We start from the raw sequence: 16,192 nt of genomic DNA on the forward strand, positions 1-16,192 counted from the left end.
AGCAGAGAAGTGCACTCTCAGCTGAGATTTCACAAGGTGATAGCTCCTCCTGGTCAGCCTGTGGTCCTCAGTCACATCCCTGTCACCAGGCAGGGCTGAAGGCTCGGGGAACAGCTGGCACTTTGTTGTCCAATTCTAACCTCTGTTTGAACCAAAATCCTGCAGGAGAGCTGGCGACCTCCCGGGGGGCACTGCTCTCAGGAGAGAAGCTCTGGCACTGCTCACGTTCACCTCAGTGACAGAGATCAGACAGGCAGCCCACACTCTTCTTCTTTTTTTTTTTTTTTTCTCTCAGACATCCCCTTTCTTTGGGAGCTGAGTTTAGGAAAGCAGCGCTTCTTTTGAAGTAAGGCCCGCACCTGTGGCTAACTCAGGTCTCTTCCCAGGTTATCCCCAAATGGCTGCCGCCATCTGGCACCCTGGCTGCCCCAACCCAGCTGGGTTGTTTCCTCCTCCAGCAACAACACCTGGACTTGCTGAGGCCGCACAGGTGAGAGGAGATTTGGGGAGGGTCGGGGTTTATCAGCCCCTCTCGGGTGGTAGCCAGTTTCCCTCAGACAGGCTTTAGGAGCGCAGCAGCAGAGGTTGAGCTTAGCCTGGAAATACAGAGTCCTGTCTGAGGGAGGAAGGAAGAAATGAAGTGAAAAATAAAGGTATGTGCATGCGTGCTTTTGGAGACCCTTGCTGCATCCCACACAGAAGAAAGAAGTTGCCTGTGCTGATGCCTGTGCAGAGCCAGCCTCAACTGTGTGGGACAAGCAAATAACGGTGGGCTATATTACCCCCTCAATTTTACACAAAACTTTTGAACAAACGTTCAACAGTGCCTCTCCTGAGTCTTTGGTTGGCAGTGGTCAGTGGCCTCCTGATGTCACAAAGGTCTGTGTTGTCTATGGGACAGAGAAGCCTACCAGCAGCCACCTGCACAGTAGGTAACAAAGTCCCATTGTGAGCCAGCATCCCCGTGGCACTGGTAACAGAGCGAGTGGTGTGCCCGTGGGGCAGTGTGACCGATGGCTGGAGAGGTGTGGGGAGCCTGGGGCAGATAGCCTCAGCATGCCCACTTGTCCTCTTCCTTCGAGCGGATCTCTGCCTTACAACAAAGGGAAGCTGTGGAAGAAGTGACTGCTTCAGGTATGCTCAGCTTGTTTTGAACTTGTACACGCTGCAGTGCTTCTCACTGATGCAAACGCCATAGTCACGAGAAAAGAAGTTAATTGAAAACCTCTTTTCTTTATTATTTTAAAGCAACTATACCTGTTCATAATTACAAGAGATACACAGTTAAAATGACAGGGGAGAAAATATATCTGAAAGGTAGCAATTAAGACTTTAAAACTTAACATTCATATAAAAAAAAAATCTCTGGCAAAATTTGAACCATACTCTGAATTGTTAGCTGTATAGAGTCAAAACTTTCAAATATTTCCTATTTTATCATAATGAAGACAGGACTGTTGAGCGCTGGCATGATGTCGCAATTAGTCTAATTAAATTCGTCATTTCTTCTAATGTTAGATGTGGTCTAGCATCCAGACTGAGTAGTATGACAATTTATCATCAGTGTGGGCATTTCCAGTAAAATAGCAAATCTAATAAACCATAATTACTTCTTGGCATTGGAATTGCTATATTGAAACTCATTATAGTAATCATTGATTTCTGTCTAAAGATCTGGAAGTATTTGTTTAAAAAATAATAACATTGGCAAAACAATTTACCTGAAAAAAATTAGATTTTTTTTCCCTATGATGAGGTGGCAATTGCAGCACAAGAAGTTGTGGGTCTGAGTTTCTGCAGTGTGGTCACAGTTTTGCATGGGCTGTGGCAGCAATTTGTTTCATAAAGCTGAAAACAGCAAACAGGATGCCATTCAAATAGAAGGTGTTATAATTGGTAATAACATTCTAGCTTACATTTTAGTTTTCTTGTATTGGGTAACTTTGTTCTTTAAGTTTTCTATTTCTCTAAGAGTTCTTGTAATTGACAGTGAAACATCTTGAGCTTTTTTCAAGCATCTGTTTTAGTTTCAGTTATGATTTTATGCAGTGGGGCAGTATTTACTTATTTAAGCTGTTATGCAGAAGCAAATGTGGAGATGCATGATGATAAAGTCAAGTTTCAGAATGCACGAAATTACCATTTCACTGCTTGGAAACAGGCAAAGATTTTTAAATTTAAGGTATCAGACTTTTTTTTCATTACCCTCAAATGAATAGATGTGTTCATGTTCTGCCATTGTTCAAATGCTTTTATACCGAGGACCTCAGTTCAGCCAACACTTACCTCTACTTGCCTGTGAGTACTGTAGGGTTTAAGCACGTACTCGTATTTAGCAGGTGTCTGGCAGCTTCTCAGCCTTAACAGCCTAAGATTGCCTTTCTATCAATAACACAGTGATTAAGTTACCCATACCAAAATTCCCTCCTGACTATATCTTAACAGATAAATGTATATTGTGTGCTAGCTGAGTGTGATAGGAAAATTACTTTTTCCTCTAAGTTGCTTCTTCCTTAAATGAAAGTGGCTTATTCATCCAAGAAGAGTTTAGGAAAGAAAAGCTTCTGACATTTCGTCTTTGTGTTTTCAGAGACTGCTGATAAATGTAGCCATAAATGCTTTTATTTTGTGATTTAAATGAAAGTGATGGCCTAGGTATCTGTAGTCTGACAAGCTCTGCAGCTCCTTCTGGCTGGTGAAGGCATTGGCGTTTCCTTGGGGGTGCAGCGGTCCCAAGAAGGCAGGATGCTAACGTGATTGCAATGGGAAAAAGGTTTACCAGATCGCTGCAGCAAAACACTTTTCTTTCTGAAATGATCTACCAAGTGTTACAGCAGAGATCGAGAAGACCCTGCTCATCCAGCGGGGACACGAGCAACAGCTGCTGCATCTTCAAGTTGTGCGTGGGTGGCAGTGCACATGTGGGCTGGTTTCTCAGTTTGGATGGGCGCAGCAGCGAGGAGCGCTGAGTCATCTGGAGAGACTTTCTCTGAGTTTCTTTAAAATAGAAAAGGAGGGGGAGAAAAATATTGTTTCGAAGTGGTTGCTTGGAATTGCTTCTGGTAGGGGCAGACTGCAATTACAGATGTGCTCAACGCTGCGTCTGCTCTCTTGATAAATTCAGTATTTGTGCTGCTGTCCACAGTATCTATTTCAGACAGCTTGAGCCATAGCGTTCTGCCTGCAAGACAGAGTGTGAGCAGAGCTTGCAGATGCTGACAGAGCCTCGTGTTTGTGTTCCTTGCTTAGATTTGCACTGATTGGTGTAATGAAGGGACCAAAGGATTTTGAAGTCAGGGCACTATCAACGTGCGCTTTTTTCTGTAAGTTTTATGTCTTTCTGTAGACAGAATGGAAATTGAAGTTTGAAGTGCACCTTTCTTTGCAGCTAGGCTGTTTAGCCTTTCCTTATATTCTGAAAGGGTTAATATTGATCTGAGGGCATTACTCCTGTTCTAGTTTTTTCTATCACGTTTTCTAGGCATCCAATTGCTTGATTGGATTTTTTGACCATTGCTGTGCCTGGAGCAGAGATTCTTTTTTTTTATTCTTCCACTCAGAAAGATGCTTTGTGAATTCAGAGTTGTGCAGCACACACAGCTAGCTCTTGCAGAACATCTCGGCTCGCATTACACAACACCGATACCTATCTGTCCTGTGTGAGTAGAAAGGGTAGCTAAAAACTTGAAACCTAGCTTCCTAACAGCCAGTGCTCCTAAGTGTATGCTTTCTTTTCGGGTGTGTTAGAGATGAGGAAAGTTAATGCTTCATAAAAGCCACTTGCAATTTAACTAATCTTAATGTGACTTTTTTTGACTCCACTGCTTATGGTGCTATGAGAACATTGTTTTACAGATATGGTTGATCCGCACATGACAGAAAAAAAGTGGCTGACTTCAACATACTTTTTGCACATAGTATTTTTTCCTGAAAGCAGACTTTAAATCTCAGCATGGCTTGAGCAGAAATCTTCAGGAAGTTCCCTCAATACCGAGCATGCTTTTTAGTCCTTCAGAAAACAATCCTAAACTATTCTTGTAGCTATAAACTGGTCTCTTGTGAGGAGCTGTGCGTTCGGACTTGGTTTGATTCATGTTTCATTTCTAAACATGATGTAAATGACAGTTAAGATCCTCTGCAATGCAATAGCACCCTTTCTGTACTGCCTTCTGTGTTACTCCCGAAGTGGCTGATGCAGGCTGCATGCCTAACAGCAGAGGATGGGACTGCATTTGGTGTCAGTCAGTAGTCAGTATCTCACCTGTTGTCAAGTGATGTGCTGCTGAACAATAAATAATATCTTAGACCAAATGCAGCCTCAGCTGAATTACAACTGGAGAAAGGGAATGATCGGAAGGGAAGTATCCATCAAAAGTCAAGAAGGTCTCTCATCAAAACACTTTTGAATGCTCTGCAAACCTCTAGGTAGACTGATGATCTTTCAGATGAGAAGGGAAAGATGTGAAATAGAGGAGCGTTTTGTGTTCTGGGACATGGGGAAGGGTGAAAAAGCAATTTTTCACTGCTTTGGGTTTCATAGAACTTCTGGAGTTGTATGCATTGCCTCTTCTTCTGTCTGTTGATGATATTCTCCACCAGACAAAGAAGTAAAAAGCAATTCTCATTTAAAAATAAGTGTCTGAAGTTTAAAACTGCTGAAACACTTTTTTTCCCCTACTTTTTTAAGGACCATTTATAGTTTCACTACATTGTTTTCCTCAGGTTTGTCATGGTTTACAGCCTGGTTGGAGTTGAAATTTGTGATGTGCTGAAGCTGAAAAATTTCATAGGTTCTCCTTCCTATTTTTTCATTAGGTAAAGTGGCTTACCTAATGAGATGTACCTTTAAACTATCTTCTTTACCAACTTTCAGTTAAAGTGTTTCTACTCTGTAGGTCTGAGTGCTGTTAACCCAGGTATTTAGGATGTAATTAGAAACGAGTGCTAAAGTTTGGCTGTGTCAGTGACAACTGACCTCCCTGGTGGACCTGCCTCGTCCTGAAGATGGGTTGCAGTGGCCTCGTCTCCTGGGAGAGGAGCAAGCCAGGCCAGGGTGAGGTGGGAGATCTCCGGTGTGTGTGTGTGCTTGAAGGATAGTGGAGTGTGGGCAGTCAGAAGTTGAACAAATTTGTCTGAGGCTCCTTGCAGTTGCCTTCTCACACCTGAGAACATTTTAAAATGCCAGTGAACTTTATTCCTGTATTATTACATAGCGCCTTACAAAATCTGTTTGCATTTTTGAAGTTGCTCTCTGCCATGTTGCAGAGAACTGGCGGCTGCTGGATGGTCTGCACCACCAATTCTGCCGCACTCTGGCACCTCTGCTTAGCCATGGCATGGTTACATATCCAGTAAGACCTAAGAATAGTTTGTATTTCTACCTTCTAAAGTAAATTCATGAAGTTCACCTGCAGGCTTCTACCCTTGTTACTCCTATCTCCCACCCCTACTTCAATGCCTGTTATACTAATTTGCAATTACATTGCACAGAACTGATGTAGTTATTTTGCACAACTGATTAGTGTCTGATACCTGTTTTATTTCTAATTTAAACAACCACCTTAAAATTATTTATGAGGACAGCATTGTGCTGATCTTCCTAAGACTAATCCCTCCTTTGGCATTATTGGCAGTGCAGGTAACAGTTCCTGGCTGTATGTTTGTTTCTTTCCTGAGGACCATGCTTTTTCTTGCTTATAACTTTGTCCAACTACCAGTCCTTTACACATGACTTTTTTTTTTGTACAAGTGCTTCAACCAAAATTGTTGGATCAGAACAAAGTTCAGGGAAAAAGAATCTTGTTTTGCTCCTGCTAAAAATGTTCTTATGGCTGCTTCCAGTGGTGTTAGTAGGCTTCTCAGTCATCTGCAGGCAACAGAGCACTGAAAGAGTCAACCTCTTATATGAAGAGATCTAACCTCAGTCGGTAGCAGGGGAGATGTTGGAAGCAAACCCCAGTGCAATCAATCTAACCTTCCCAGAATTTCAGTGAATTGATTTGTGCAGTGTAGCTAGGTAAGTGTTCCCTTGTCTGGGGGAGTGTTTCTAGCTGACAGGGTCCTGGCCCACAGTACCGAGCTCCTCCTGATGCTGCTGCTGCTGTCGCTCCTCCCTGGCTGCCGGGCAGGATGGCTGTGGGATGCCTGGCTCCCCTCCGGCCGTCCCAGCTGGGGGCTTTAGCTGCCAAGTTCTGAGCGTGTACAAACCGAGGTAACAAAACATCTGGGAGGCTTAGATGAATATGGGTACATTTTTGTCAAAATAGCAAGAAACGTATCCGTAATACTATTCTGTTCTCTTAGCCAATGCTTCTCCGCCACTTAAAAGCATGGAGACGGCTGGAAATCTCAGCTAACCACACAGGAAAATATTGCCACTGATGAAGAAACATTGTTTTTACCAGTCTTGCTTTCAGATGAGCCAAGTTTAGGAAAGACTTAAATCCAATTTAAAATAATTGTCACAAAATTGTCAATCCAACTACCTATCCTAATTAGAAATGACCAGGGTGGTGCTGTCCCCTCTTGTTGGAAGTACAGACATGCCATGAGGGGGAGCTCTCAGGGGAGGCTGAGACCTCTGAGAGTTAGCACCAAAGGAAGTATTGCAGTAAAGATATGTCAGTAAAAACAGGTGAGCTGTATGTCCTTTAAGTACCCTATGTATTAGGAGAAAGAAAAATGTTCTAGAGGAAAGTACTTCATGGGTGAAGGTGTTGGTGAGACCTTTGAGAAACAGTATCTAAATCCTCTACAAATTTGCTTTTCATTTTAGCAAGAAATACCTAGGTGTTGATCTCTGCATAATTGCTTCTTAACAGATCAGTTCAAGTGTATCTGTAACCTATAGGGCTTGCTTTTTTCTATTGTATCTACAACCATCCATTTCTTCTGAAGATGAATTGTTTTGATGTATTAAAATGTCTAAATTCTGCAACTACTCAAATACACTTTGCAAATATGAAGGTGTTATTAATGTATTTCACAAGGTGCTGATGCACTAATCTTTGTTATGATAGCTGCTGGTTGAGTGAATTTTGTACGGTAAATTGTCTAATGGGATTGTCCTGTTACTTTAATCTCATAACATTTATAGGAAAGGTGAACAAGTTGCCACTTGAAAATCTGTGTATGTCTCTAATAGCTGTATTGTTAACAAGAAAAAATGATGCAACTTAGGCTAACTGAAAGGATGCTGATGTTTTTGAGAATAGCACAGGTGTTTTTCCCCATGCCAATCACCATTTTTTCCTATTGTAGACAAGTTTTTCAGCCATACAAGTGAATCTGTCTGCTTCCCTTTGTGCTGTCCCTTGTAAGCAAATAATGGCTTTTGTGCGTCTGAAAGATCTATCTTAAGCCTCTTCCTTTTTCTAAGTCCACTTGACATTGGTTCTGAAATATTAAATGATCATTCTCTACAGGTCCAGTACTCCTGAAAAAAGGGAGAGGTAAGGCAGGTTAGAGTTCCTTCTTAAATAGACCCTAGTTACTGCAGTGATGTACTCAAAGAATAAACATTTAAGATAATTAAACACAAATTGTCATAGTTAGGTTTTTCACCCTTCTTTACCACAGGTATGATTTTACAATGTGCATCAATCACTTTTGGATGTCTTTTTATATACAGCTGTATAAAAATGCATTTTTTCTGCTGCACATGGCAATTTGGAATAAAACAAAGTGCTGCCACTTAAAATGTTTTCAGTGCCCTTTTACTGAGTTTAGGCCGTTTCAAATGACATTTCATAGGTAGCACAGGGACAAATCATCAGCAGGGCAGTCATGTTTAGCTGCTCATTAATGGAATCAGTGTTACGAAGCATGGACTGGCAGAATGAACAAAGCTAAAGCAATTACTAAACTCTCTGCAGAAATGTGTAGAAAATTGAGGGTCTCATTTAAATTGTTAACATCTTACCAATGTTAGATTTGAACCCAGAAACAATTAATTTGATCATCTGCCATACATACAAATTATAATGCGGCTGAAACAGTGGAGAAGAGGCTTATATTCTCCTTTGGTGGGAAAAGGAGTAGGAAAATAATGTAATATATAGTTGGTAGGGCTGATTTTCAACTGGGAAAAGAGTATTGAGTCACTTCTCTTGAGCAACTTCCCAGCTTCTCATTCTGTTTTGTTATAAGGTGTTTATATAAGCTGCTCATCCTGCTCCTTACCTCTATTGAAGTCTCTTTTTTTTTCTTGCAGTAGTAGAAGTTGAGGTCTTGCACACAATTTTTACCAGCAGACAGATTGGTGAAGTTTTGTCCAGGTGTACACAAGTGTGACGTTTTGCTAATGTAGGTTTACCACATCTGTAAGTAATAGTACTTAGAGCAAAGCAAAAAGAAATCTCTCTTTAAGGGTGTTAGCCCAGACATGTCTAACTCCTAGGAGTCAGCTCTGCTTCAGTAACGTTTTTACTTACTGCAGGTGAATACATACCAACATATACTGCTGCTTGATGCCACGATCTCAGCACTCCTGTTACCATCTCTGTTTCAGATGGCATGTTTTGGCATGGAAAAGGCAATGCGCGAGGTTGGCTGAATGCAGTGTGGAATAAGGAGCTTTTTCTTACTAGTGTGCAGGGGGCATGGGTGACCAGAAAGCAGAAAAGCAGGTGCTCTTGTGGGCATCAAAAGTGCTGCGTTGAGATGCGTTGCTGAAAGCATGTGGGGAAAGATCTGTGCAGCTGAAAAGGGCTGGTGGAGTGTCCTGAAAAGCCAGAATAACTGGAGACATGCTGGGGAGGAGGTCTGTCCTGAGGGGTTAGGTGGAGGTGTTTTGTGTGTTGCCTTGTTCCCTTTGAAAGGGCGGAGTTGTTGGGAGGGAGAGGACACAGTTGGAAACCAAAGGGAAGGCACACAGAAGGTGCCCCTGTGCTGCACTTTGCTGCTGGTGCCTTAATTACTGTCACTAGTTGTGACCTCGGAGCAGCAGGGCTTGCTCATCAGAGCTAGCTAATCAGCCACAGAAAGCATTCCAGTCTTTCTCAGGTGTGAGTTGCAACCTCGCCAGTTACTAATCCAGAGTCCCTTGCAGGAGCCCAGGCTAGGCACCACTAACATCTTGCACCACACCAGCCAAGCGATTAATGTGCTGATTAGCAGTGGTTCTTACAAAAAGAGACCAAACCATGCATTACTCCCAACATAAATCTCTTGCAGTGGCGCTAAATTGGGTAGGAGCAAGGGAAACAGCCCAAATGAAGCTCATACCTTGCTAACAGGCCAGTTAGATAGACAGGCTATAACTTTTGAACAGCCTGGAACAAATCTGTGGTGTGTATGGTTCCTGAAATGCCTACATTATCTATTGCTTAATCAGTAGTTGTGTAAGAAATCACCGTGGTTATCGGAGCATGGGAAACAGCTTTACTGCTTCCATTAAGAAGTACCATTATGCTATAGCAACGCATTATCTTCATAAATCATTTGTACTGGGGATATATTTGTCAGGTTTCAAACAGATTGTGTAATTATCACATAATTTTATTTCAAGGGCTCATAACAGGGAATTAGATATGACATTTGGTAATATAAACAGTGCAATTGACTCACATAGCAGTTAGCCATAAATGTTTAAAGAACTTGGCTCTAAAGGATTTTTATAATGCTGTTCGACAGCAGGTTCTCAGAATTCATATTGTACCTATGGCGTATATAAGGACAGCTTGTGAGTCGCTGGATCGGCAATGAGATGCGCTGAGCGTTGGGAGGTGAGCACCAGCACTTTGCAGCATCAGGGCTGCAAACGGTGCCCACAGTGCTCCTGATGGGAACAGCTAAAGGGGAAAAAAAGCAAGCATAGAAAAGGTTAGAACTGTAAAACTTCTTACATTTGTTATAGAGAACCTCTTAAACGTGGAAGATTCAGGAATTTGAGTGGTAATAGGCTGGTAGTTAGAGTACTAATGATGTCTGTTAATATTGCTTTGTATGTTAGATCTGTTTGTGCAATGTTTTCGCAGAAATGCCTTGATGGATGTAACAAAATAACCAGTGACTTGTCCTATGTCTAGCTCTGTTACCTGCTGCTGAAACCCAGTAGTGTCCAGAAACTTTTTTCCTGCAAGTAACGGGGCTCTTCGTTTACTGTACCCTCGGTATCTTAAGGAGCTGCGGTATGGCATGTAGGGGTGCCAGCCCTCCTCCAGCAAATTCACTCATTTGCTGAAGTGTGGTGAAGTGTCCTTTAGCAAGTTGCTTATTTTCATTATTATTCCATTTGTTCCGCTGTAAAATGAGTGTGAAATCTTTTGCCTCCTGCAGGTGCCCAGAGAAGCTGAAGTAAGTGAAGTCCTCGGGTACCCACAGGGTAAATGCAGGGCCTTGTTTTTATGGTGCGACGAGGCTGTATGGCAAGCTTACAGAGGGAGAGGTTGTCTGGAAGCACAAGTACTTGCTCTGGCTCCCAGGCTGACGATAAGGCTGGATGTCCACATTCATTACCATGTGCATCCTGCCTTTTGATTCCTGTATTACATTGCTAAATGTGAGTGTGTGATCTCCTCAAAGTAGCAGCTTCCTGTCTTGTTCTCCTGGTAGCCCTTTAAATCTGTGATCCACAACCACGGAGCTGATAGCTCTGAAATTAGTGTGTTTTTCTGGAACGTTTTTTTAATACTCTTTAAGTAGGGATTGATGTCAGAACGGACATCTGCTGTTGCACTGCACCCACTGGAGTGACAGCAGGGTGCAAATAAAAATTACTGTTATTAAGCTTTTTTTCTAGAAAGTTTTCATGTAAACCCTGGCCTTCACTGCTTTTGGACTGTTTGTTTCTGCATTATGTGGTACGCACTAAATGTTTCATACTTCTCAGCATTTACAAATTAAATAGCACGGGTTTCAATCATTGTTATAGCCCTGAGTAATACAACTTTCACAGAACGTTTTCCCCTTACGTTTCTGTAATTGCTTTAATACCCAGAGTTATGATAAAATACTAATGTGTTGTGCAGCTGAGTACTCCAAATGCTGACTTCTGGTGAGAAGGGTCTGGCGGTGGTGCTTTAACCTGCTTTTCACCACGGTCCTGGTGAAAACCACGGTACCAGGAGAGCAATACCCCTGTGCTCCCACCTTTTTCTGTGGGAGAATCTCACTTTTTGAGACAGGAGTGGTCTCCTGCAGGTCCACAAGTTTGGGCCAACACTGCACAGGGTGTTTCCCAGCGCATCCTGCTCTACCTATATTCTGAGGTTTCCTGACATATCTGAGTCCCCCGTTGCTCTGGATAAAATTACCTATGAAATCAAGTGGCTTAAGAAACACCGATGCTTAGTTTCAGCATTATTTGTGTGTTTTTTTCTATTTCAGAAATAGAGATCATAGCTGGCTGCTGCTGAGGCTTTTGCTAGTTCATTGTTTACCCAAGGCAATATACTTTTTTGCTTCTGTCACTGTCAATTACAGCAAAATCCATTATCTTCGTTATTAACAACGGGGCTTTATTTCCATCTCAAAGACTAAAGGCTGCAGCAAGGAACTTGGGAGCTTGGCAAATTGGGTTGATTACAGGAGTGACACATGGGTGATGTCCTTGACACCAACATACAGATGGTGATACTGCCAAACTCTTTATGTCTGATTAATTGAGCGAAGGCCTTTTGAGAAGCAGTATATCCTGAAGGCACTATGACTTGCATCTTTGATATATTGTTCCGGTTGGCTCTCTGCAAAGATGGTTAGCATTTTATTTTTCACAAAAGCAAGTGAGATAACTTGCTGCCAGAAGTTTTAACTGAAATTCCAACAGGCTAATGAGAAACAAGCTATGGCTATGTAGTTGGCCTTTCTATTATTTTGAACTTGTGTTGCATTTAATTTTATGTAAAGTCACATAATAGTTGATAACCCTCTCTCTTTCATCCGTAATGGGGGCCAAAAGCAACTGAGGAAAACAAGTGTTTAAAAGGAGTGAATTCACAAAAAGTTTGAGAATCCTAATTAAGGAATACAACAAATAAAACTACTGCAATAAAAACATGTACTGACACACTCACAAACAAGATTACAAACAGCGTCAGTCCAGGGAATCTGAAACATGAAAAAACACTGATGGTTGTCGGCTGGCCTGAAAGGGGTAAGTCCTGCCCAGTCTCATTTATTAAACTGAGACTAAGTGGAAGTCTTATTTATTGCGCTCCAGATGAACAGGAGCTTGAGGTCAGGGAGAAGGACTGCAAGGCCGAACCCTGCCTTTGTTACCTAACCAGTGACGTGGCGCTTTGGTTACACGACTGGTGGTGCATCTGGCAGACCCACCTAACCCCCTCCCTGCTTCCAGATGTGCCAGGTCTGGCTTTGGACTGACCTTGCTACCCCTGGGTACCCTGACCTGTGCTGATCCCATCCCTCAGATGAAACTTGGCCAGGTGTGAGACAATCAGCGTGCCTGTAGCTGTTTGTCTGTGAAAGAGGGTTTTCCTCAGCATCATCCTGTTCTTCAGCTAAAGGCTGTGATCTATATTGACTTGTATTCTTGTGAAATAAGGTAAGACCTTCTCAGTGGCATACTCAACTCCATTTGCATTACTGCATCCCCACTGCTCTTTGCTGTATTTTGTGTTTGCTGTTTGGGATGGGAGCATGGTTTTGGTCTCTATTTGCACAGCACCCAGCATAAGGGGCCCGGGCTCAGGACCAGGTACTGTGGAAACACCCACAGGTCCTCCATGTGATGCTAGGTTAAGCAGTACTTCGCTTGTGAGGGTGAGTGAAAGAAATCAGTTTTCATGTCAGCCTCAGCTGTGTTAGGTGACTAATAGGGATTGTGTCTCTTCTGTGTGAGATATGCACGGCATTACAACACTCCTCATTCTGCAGCACTTATCCTGCATTACTTCAAGGTATTTAGCAAACCCTGGGCAGGATTTGGTGGCGTGCAGGAGGCAGAGTACCAAGGGTGCAGCCCGGGGACAGAGGGATTCATATGGCTTTGACTGCTCTGGCACCCTCTGATCGTTCACTGCTCTGGGGCTGTGTGATGTGAGCCATCGCTGTATGCCAACAGCAGAGCTGCACAAAGCCACTTGCTCCTGACGCGATCTTTCCAGCAGCTGCATTCCTGGCACACCCCTGGGTTGCAGTTCCCAGGAGAGTGGCCTGGGAAGAGCCTCTGCAGGGCTTGTGTTAGGGCTCCTCTGTGCGAGCCAGCGCTTTCGTAGGTTGTTCAGGGACTTGGGCATGGCAAAGATCTTCCCTTTTAGAAGTATGCCCAGTGCATAAATAATGCATGTCCCTGTGTAGCAGCAGCTGGCAAAAATGCTTGCAGAATATCAGGAGCTAAATGATATTGGTGTGAAAGACACAGAAGCAAACATTTAACTGTAGCATTTTGCTTTAGTAATTTGCCTATTTGATGTGCACTGGGGGTAGAGAACCTTCTGTGTTATTTTGGCCTTGTCAGACAAGATCAACATTTTAGTCATTTACTTGGATTATTTTATTAAAGGTTTCTCATGTCTTGGGAAATCTCTGGAATCCAATATACAGCAGATCTTGATCAGTTCTTTTCTACCCCAAATCAAGTAACCCACCACAAGCATGTGCACTGAAGTAATTCCCAAAATTTTTGGTCTCTGGTTCATAGGGGACTGGGTAAATATGAATTTCAAAGGCCAAGGACTCTAAAGAAGAATACATATATATATATTTTATAAGCTAACAAAGCTCACGAGCTTGACTACAGCCCGAGCAGTTATGATAGGAAATGGAGAGGTGCAAGGGTAATTTAGGGCTTTGTCTGGTAAAAACCAACATCTTTGAGTCATTTGGGAACCTGCAAGAAACAGGCTTGTACTGCTTAACACATGAGCTGCCAGCTTCTTCAGGACCACTCCTAATGCAGTTAATACAGTCTCTTTGTAAGACGCTGAGGCACAGGTGTTTGTTACTTGGCACCTCCTCTTGCAAAGGAAGACCGAGTCTTTAGGTGACTCTTAGCTAGGAAGAGGTTGACTTGGTTGTAGTAGCTGCTTGGTCTTTCATCAGTAACTGAGAGCAGACGAGAAGCCCAGGAGGCATGTCTTTATTTAATGTCTTTATTTAGACCCTTAGAAACAGGCAGTATCTGATTTTTCCATTACCACCAGGATCAGGTCATCTAGCAGCCTGTCTGTGCCATGTCGAAGCTATCAACCAGATAAGCAAGGGTGAGGGAAATGCTGGATCTCACTACAACCTTCACAATACTCGTAATCAAAACCAGAGCATACTCAGCCTAATCTCAACTCGTATAGACTTTGGTGCTTTCGTTTGGAGGGGTAATGAAAGAAATGTGCAGGAATACTTGGTTTGCAGGGAGGAGTGATTGATGTTACAGCAGCAGTGACAGCATTGGGGAATAACAAGTAAGAGCAACACAGTCTCTGAGCAGCAGATGATGCTCTAGAGAAACAAGATTTTCCCTTTCTGGTCTCTGATGGGGTGAATGCTTGATGCCAAGTTTGCTCCAACTGTTTTCAGCAAGTGCTGGAAGAAAAACAGCTTGGGGTTGCCCTGGTGCCTTTGCAGCCTGCAGAAGGCTGTGTGGCTGTGCCTGCTCAGCCCAAGCCAGCTGCTGTGCACTCCTGGTGTCATGCTGGGTGCAGCGTGGGGTTAACGCTGGGCAGGCAAGTTGGCCTGGACTGCTTCTCCATCGGTGTGTGCCACTGTGGGATGTACAACCTGCTGTGGTGCTTGTGCTTAAGGCTATGGCGAGGGAAGAAAGCAACTTTTCGAGTCTGCTCCTTGGCTTCCACTCTCTCAACAGCAGAGAAGTAAAATCATGTTATCTGCCTTATCTTGCTTCTTAAAGGAAGTGAAGTCATTGCAGGTAAGCCCCAGTGAAGACTCTGTCAAGGAATATACAGGGAGCTAAAACAAAATCCTCTTCCTCTGGGAAAATTCAGTACAAAATGAATGGTACCAAATCATTCCTGCCAGGGAGGATTTATCCCTGGTAACTCAGAGGTAATACTGGAGAAAGATTTTTTTTTCTGTTGAATTGTACAGTGTATTACTTTCTCACTGTTCTTTGACAAGATATTTTGTTCATAATTACAAAAACATCTAATCTATTACTCTCAGCTGTATTTCAAGACACAAATTGGACCCAAGGCTTCCTCATACCATTGGAATGTGGGCTTTCTTTTAAAAATAAACATCCTGGGTAATTTTTCCCTCTAATTTCACGGTATACAGTGAAATAGGGAAGGTTCTTTGGAGTGAGAAATCATAAGAACAGGTTTGCCCATTTCTTGCTGTTCCTCTACCCATGCACACGAAGCTATCAGAGACCATGGTGGGCTTCACGGAAGCGCCCTGTAACTTCAATAAAAGCTACTGCAGTGCTTTGGTCTGGGTAATTCCTGCCTGACTTTAGGCATTCAGTGTAAATGTTGAAAAACTAAAACGTCTGTGGGTAATGACTATCACACTGTACACCCAGAGTGCTGGCACCCTGGGGGTCCTAACTGGCTCCCTGCCATTATTTGAGCCTCTTCTGCAGTGCCGGAGTGGTAAAGGCGGTAATTGATATCAAAGGCATTCTGTTAGTTTGGAAGGTAATACCACTTTGCAACTACCTCTGGGAAACCTAAATGAATTTATTTTAACTGCTAATTCTGAGTGTTGATAGTTTTTCTTAAAGAATTTAGAGAGAGAAGTGCTTCGCAAACTTCATAGACTTTCTCTGAACTGGAGATTAATTTTTCTACATGGATTTAGATGTAGACAATGAATGGGATATAACTTGATCGTTCTAATTCTTGTCCTAAGGGTTTTTGAGTTACCTTGAGGCATTTGGCTTAACTAGTCTGTGATGTTTGTTGTCACTGTTAGGACTTTACTACGGTTTTTCAACAAATGGAGAAAGTATATAATATAGCATTTGCTTCTAAGCATATTTCAGTTTTTGTATTATAATTCAAAGCAGGAAAAAAAATGTCCTACTTTGCTATTGAAGCTATCAGTGCTAGGCTTGTTAGAAAGTTGTTCTCAATTTTAAAATTAGGTCTTAATTTTTCTTAGCTTGGAAATCCAATATCACGTGTCTAAGTCACGTTTTAAAATACTGACCTGCTGTGCGTGCAGCAGCAGTTTCCAAATCCTGATTCAAAGGCAAATCTCTGTGCAGTGTCCCAGCACTGTTCTTTACCTGAATTTGATGTGCAGAGCTCCAGGGTGGGCTGGAATCTGG

General features: G+C 42.7%; 1 long non-coding RNA gene across 5 annotated transcripts in view; it reads left to right on the forward strand.

The window, feature by feature from the left end:
* Window positions 1–552: 552 nt before the first annotated feature.
* Window positions 553–16,192, forward strand: part of LOC310901717 — a 65,533-nt gene continuing 49,893 nt past the window's right edge. For all 5 annotated transcript variants that reach the window (XR_014586066.1, XR_014586067.1, XR_014586068.1 and 2 more), the window contains exon 1: window positions 553–653. This is a non-coding gene — a long non-coding RNA (uncharacterized lncRNA). The remainder of the gene's footprint in view (window positions 654–16,192) is intronic.

This window comes from Anser anser (assembly GCF_964211835.1).
Source record: "Anser anser genome assembly, chromosome: 6".
NCBI classification, from domain to species: domain Eukaryota; kingdom Metazoa; phylum Chordata; class Aves; order Anseriformes; family Anatidae; genus Anser; species Anser anser.